General features: G+C 35.4%; 1 long non-coding RNA gene across 1 annotated transcript in view; it reads left to right on the forward strand.

Annotated features, from left to right (window-relative positions):
- The first annotated feature begins 897 nt into the window (after positions 1–897).
- Positions 898–6,000, forward strand: part of LOC125617422 — a 12,199-nt gene continuing 7,096 nt past the window's right edge. The window contains exon 1 of the long non-coding RNA XR_007348406.1: positions 898–1,387. This is a non-coding gene — a long non-coding RNA (uncharacterized LOC125617422). The remainder of the gene's footprint in view (positions 1,388–6,000) is intronic.

Raw genomic sequence — 6,000 nt, forward strand, 5'->3', positions numbered from 1 at the left:
TTGTACATAATCATGGGATTTGTTACATATTCATACATACACACAATATCACAATACAATTTGTCCGATATCACTCTCTAGCACTTCTTTCCTTCCCTCCTGCCTTCCACCCCAAACTTCCTCTACTGATCCCCCTTTGATTTTCATGAGATCCCCACCCTCCCCACTTTGTTTTCCTTTTCCCTCTGTAGCTTCCACATATGAGAGAAAACATTCGACCCTAGACTTTCTGAGTTTGGCTTATTTTGCTTAACATATGGCTCTCTAGTTCCATGAATTTCCCTATAAATGACATAATTTCATTTTTATTAATGGCTGAAAAAAACTCCACTGTGTAGATATACATCACATTTTCTTTATCTGTTCATTTATTGAAGAACACCTAAGCTGGTTCCATAGTTTGGCTACTGTGGATTGGGCTGCTACAAACCCAGGTATGCATGTATCCACAGTGTGCTGACTTTAAATTCTTTAGGATAAATACCACGGAATGGTGTATCTGGGTCACATGGTGGTTCCACGCCTAGTCTTTTTTGGAATCTCCATACTGATTTCCATAGTGGTTGTTCTAATTTATAGTCCAACCAACTGTGTAAAAGTATACCTTTTTCTCCACATCCTTTCCAATATTTATTATTATTTGTATTTTTGATGACTGCCATTCTGCCTGATGTGAGATGAAATCTCAGTGTAGTTTTGATTGCATTTCCCTAATTGCTAATGATGCTGAACATTTTTCATGCATTTGTTGTCCATTTGTATTTCTTCCTTTGAGAAGTGTTTAATTCATTTGCCCATTATTAAACGGGTTATTTTGTGTGTGTGTGGTGTAAAGTTTTTTGAGCTCTCTATATTATTAATCCTCTGTCAGAACAGTAGCTAGGAAAGATTTTTTCCCCCATTCTGTAGATTCTCTCTTCACATTCCTAATTGTTTCCTTGCTGCATAGAAGCTTTTAAATTTTATCCCATCCCATGTATTAACTCTTGGCATTATTTCCTGAGCTTTAGGGGTCCTGTTGAGAAAGTCACTGTCTGCGCCTATGTATTGTAGAATTGATCTTACATTTTCTTCTCGGAGTTGCATAGTTTCTGGTCTAATTCCTAGGTCTTTGATCCATTTTGAGTTGATTTTTGTGCAGAGTGAGAGATAAGAGTCTAGTTTCATTCTTCCTCATATGGATAGTAAGTTTTCCTAGCACCATTTCTTTAAAAGGCTGTCTTTTTTCCAGTGTATGTTTCTGGCACTTTAATCAAGAATCAGATGTCTGCATCTGTGTGTGTTTGTCTCTATGTCTTCTATTCTGTACCACTGGTCTATATGTCTGTTTTTTATCTAATACCATACAATTTTGTTACTATAGCTCTGTAGTATAATTTGAAATCAGGTATAATGATGCTTCCAGCATTGCTTTATTCATTTATTTATTTTTAAATTTTTCTTTTTAGATGTTGATGGACCTTTATTTTATTCATTTATTTATATGTGGTGCTGAGAATTGAACCCAGTGCCTCACACATGCTAGGCAAGTGCTCTACCACTGAGCCACAGCTCTAGCCCCCAGCATTGCTTTTTTGACAAAGAATGCTTTAGCTATTCTTGGTCGTGTTCTTACAAATGAAATCAGGAGTGTTTTTTTCTAGTTCTGTGAAGAAGTCATTGGTATATCGAGGAGAATTGCTTTGAATCTGCATATTGCTTTTGGTAGTACGGTCATTTAAACAATATTAATTCTGCCTATTTATGAATATGGGAAGTCTTTCTACCTTCTGAGGGCTTCAATTTCTTTCTTCAATGTTCTATAGTTTTCATTGTGGAGGTCTTTCACTTCATTGGTTAGATTTATTCCCAGGGTTGTTTTTTTTTTTTTTAAGCTGTTGTAAATGGAATTGTTTCCTAATTTCTTTCTCAGAAAATTCATTGTTGGCATATAGGAAAGCTATGGATATTTGTATGCTTATTTTGTAACACGTAGACCAGTGGTACAGAATACAAGACACAGAGACAAACCTACACATCTATAGTCATCTGATCCTCAACAAAGGTGCCAAAACATACATTAGAGAAAACAGCCTTTTTAACAATTGGTGCTGAGAAAACTAATTATTTGTTTATTAGCTCTAACAGTCTTTTGGTGGATTTTTTTTTGGATTAAGTATAGGATCATACTGTCTGCAAACAGTGACAATTTGACTACTTCCTTTCCTATTTTTATTCCTTTTATTTCCTTCTCTTGCCTAATTGCGCTGGTTAGAATTTCTAGCACTATATTAAATAGGAGTGGAGAGAGTAGACATTCTTGACTTGTTCCAGATTTTAAAGGAAATGCTTTTTTAGCTTTTCCCCATTTATTATAAGATTGGTTTTGGGCTTTTCACACATAGCCTTTATAATGTTGAGGTAGGTTCCTTCTATTCATTATTTTTTTTAATGCTTTATCATGAAATGAGTGCTGAATTTTGTCAAAGGACATCTCTGTATCTATCAAGATGAATACATGATTTTTGTCTTTAATTCTATTTATGTGATGAATTACATTTATTGATTTGTATATGTTAAACCATCTTTGCATCTGGAATAAAACCAACTTAGTCATGATGTACAGTCTTCTTAATATGTTGTTGAATGCAATTTGCTAATATTTTATTAACTATTAAGGTCATCAGAGATATTGGTCTGTAGTTTTCTTTCCTTGATGTGCCTTATATGGTTTTGGTATAAGTGTTATACTAGCTTCACAGAATATATTTGGAAGTGTTTCATCCCTTTCTATTTTATGGAAAAATTTGAGAAGCATTGGTATTAGGTATTGTTTAAAGGCCTGATACAATTCAGCTGAGAATCCATCTTGTCCTGTGTTTTTCTTTGTTGGAAGAATTTTATTGCTCCTTCTATCTCATTACAAATTATTGGTCTATTTAGGTTTTCTATGTCCTCTTGATTCAATTTTGGCAGATCATATTTGTCTAGAAAAGTATCCATTTCTTCTAGGTTTTCCAAATTTTTGGAAAATATTTTCAAGATAGTCCCTAATGATTTGCTGGATTTCTATGATCTGTGGTGATATCTCCATTTTCATCTGTAATTTTATTAATTTGAATCTTCTTTTTCTTTTGGTTAGCTTGGCTAACAGCTTATCAATCTTGCTTATCTTTTCAAAGAACCAACTCTTTTCTTCATTCATCCTTTATATTGCTCATTGATCTTGGTTCGTTGATTTTGGCTCTCAATTATTTCTTTTCTTCTACTGGTTTGGGAATTGGTTTATTTTTCTTTTTCAAGAGCTTTGAGATGTATCATTAGGTTGTTGATTTGGGATCTTTCTGATTTTTTAATGTAGGAACGCATATCTATCAACTTTCCTCTTAGAACCACCTTCACAGCATCCCAAAGGTTCTGGTATATTATATCACTATTCTCATTTGAGTCTAAGAATTTTTTTTTTTTTTTTGTACCAGGGATTGAACTCAGGGGCACTTCACCACTGAGCCACCTCCATAGCCCTATTTTGTATTTTATTTTATTTTATTGTAGTTGTAGATGGACAAAATGCCTTTATTTTGTTTATTTTTATGTGGTGCTAAGAATCAAACCCAGTGTCTCACATGTGCTAGGCAAGGGCTCTGCCACCAAGCCTGTATTTTGTATTTTATTTAGAGACAGGGCTCACCCCGTTGCTTAGCACCTCACTTTTGCTGAGACTGGCTTTCAACTCACAATCCTCTTGCCTCAGCCTCCCAAGCTGCTGGGATTACAGGCGAATGCCACTGTACCTGGCTGAGTCTAAAAATTTTTAAATTTCTTCCCTGACTTCTATAACCCATTCATCATAGAACAAAAAAATTTTAGATAGTTTTGTCTGTTATTATGTATATATCTCCCCCATAACCACTTAACATCATGCTTGATATTTAATAAATTGGCTTAATAAGAACAAAATCAAACCTAAATTTTGTCCCCCCCCAACTTAATATGGAATTTTAAGTATACCACAAAACTCTTCAATAAGATTTGTCTCCCTTAAAGAGGAACTCAGATCTAAACTCACACAAGAATATGGGAGATATGTGGGCATGAACTCTGAATCTATTTTTGGTACTAGGGATTGAACCCAGGGGCACTTTACCACTGAGCTATATCTATACCCCTTTTTATTTTTTATTTTGAGACAGGGTCTTGCTAAGTTGCTTAGGGCCTTATTAAGTTGTTAAGGCTGGCCTTGAACTTGCAATCCTCCTGCCTCAGCCTCCTGTTGCTGGCATTATAGGTGTGCATCATTGCACCCAGCAAGTTTGCATATCTTTGGTGATCTTCAATTTCTTTCTAATACTGATTTATACAAGATTTTTTTTAACTCTGTGCCTCAATTTTGACTGTTTATATTTTCCTAAAAAATTATTCATGTTTTCTTGGATTTTTCACTTTTACTTGGCTTAAACTCAAAAATTAAATTTTCTTTTCCTTTTGGTGGTACTAGAGATCAAACCCAGGGCTTTGGACTTGTTCTGTATCCCTGAGCTATACCCTCAGCTCCTACTTTTTTTTTTGTTGTTGTTGTTTTGGTACCAGGTATTGAACCCAGGGGTACTTTACCACTGAAGCACATGTCCAGCCCTTTTAAAATATTTTATTCAACTGAGTTCTTAGGGCCTTTCCAAGTTGCTGAAGTTTTGAACTCCTGATCCTCAGCCTCCTGAGCTGCTGGAACTACAGACATGTGCCTGTGTACCTGGCTTCCTATGTTTGTTTAAGTGAGAATTCATTAGAATCTATTTTTAACCTTGTTAATTTCTTCATATACTCTTCTGGTTTATTTTGTATGCTTCTGGTTTTATGAATTGGGTGCTTACTTTTAAAATGTGTAAGGCTATGAATTTTTTCTAAAGAAGGTTTTGGTTAAATCCCATAGAATGTAGTGTAGTGTTCTGTTTATTTCTGTAACCTAAGGGCTATTTTAAAAATGGCTTAACAATGTTGGGGGGTTAGTGTTTTCTTTTTTGAAGGAGAAAGTTTTTCACTGTTAATTTCAGGCTTTTTGCAATATATTAATAGGATGTGACCTGTTATGATTTCTACTTTTAGGAATTTGTTTTCTAAGGCCTGGCATGGTAGTGCATACCTATAAATCCCAGCTGCTCAGAAGGATGATAAGGCAGGAGGATTCCAAGTTTGAGGTCAGCCTGGACAACTTAGTGAGACCCTGTCTCAAAATAGGGGTAGTGGTGGTATATTTAGAAGCATTACAATTTCATATCTTTTGGGCGCGGGTTTCTATATATAGTGGACTCTCTTAGCCAACTAAGCCAATTATTCAAAATCTTTCTGTCCTTGAGACCTGTTTAAAGCTTCCTTGTTCACGTAGTTTTGGCACATTTTTCTCTTTTTCTATAAGTTCTTACTTTATATATTTGTTGTAACTTTATGTTCTGAAAGTCTATTTCCATCTAATTTAATGCTAACTTCCTGATTTCTTAAGTCCTTCCTAATTCTAAGACTCAGAGATTCTACCTCCAGAAATGGAACTCAGAGAATGCTGAGACTCTGATCTCCTGACTGATGCTTAGCTAGGCAATATTGCTGAGCTTATGGGTGGCACAAGTGATTACTCTGGGGTTTTAATGCTGTTGCTAGCCCTGGACATTAGTATCCATGTCACTGATAACAGTTAAATGTCCAAAAGGGTAAGAACATGATTTAACCATTAACTCTTTCAAAACCTCCCTTTTTCCAGGTGGGGTGGGCAGAGGCCTGTAAGCCAACAGCCTGGGGAGGTTGAGGTAGGATGAATGCAAGAGGGCACTCTCAGCAACTTAGTTAAGACTCCGTTTCAAAATTAAAAAACAAACAAGCAACAACAACAACAAAAACCCACTGGGGACGGAGGGTGGGGATCAGTGGTTAAGTACCCCTGTGTTCAACCCCCAGTACAAAAACAAAACAAAACAAAACAAAAAAACTAAAACCAAAATCCAAAAAAAAAAAAAAAAAAAAAAAAGGTCG

The sequence above is a fragment of the Marmota marmota genome, unplaced genomic scaffold (assembly GCF_001458135.2).
Source record: "Marmota marmota marmota unplaced genomic scaffold, marMar, whole genome shotgun sequence".
Classification (NCBI taxonomy): Eukaryota; Metazoa; Chordata; class Mammalia; order Rodentia; family Sciuridae; genus Marmota; species Marmota marmota.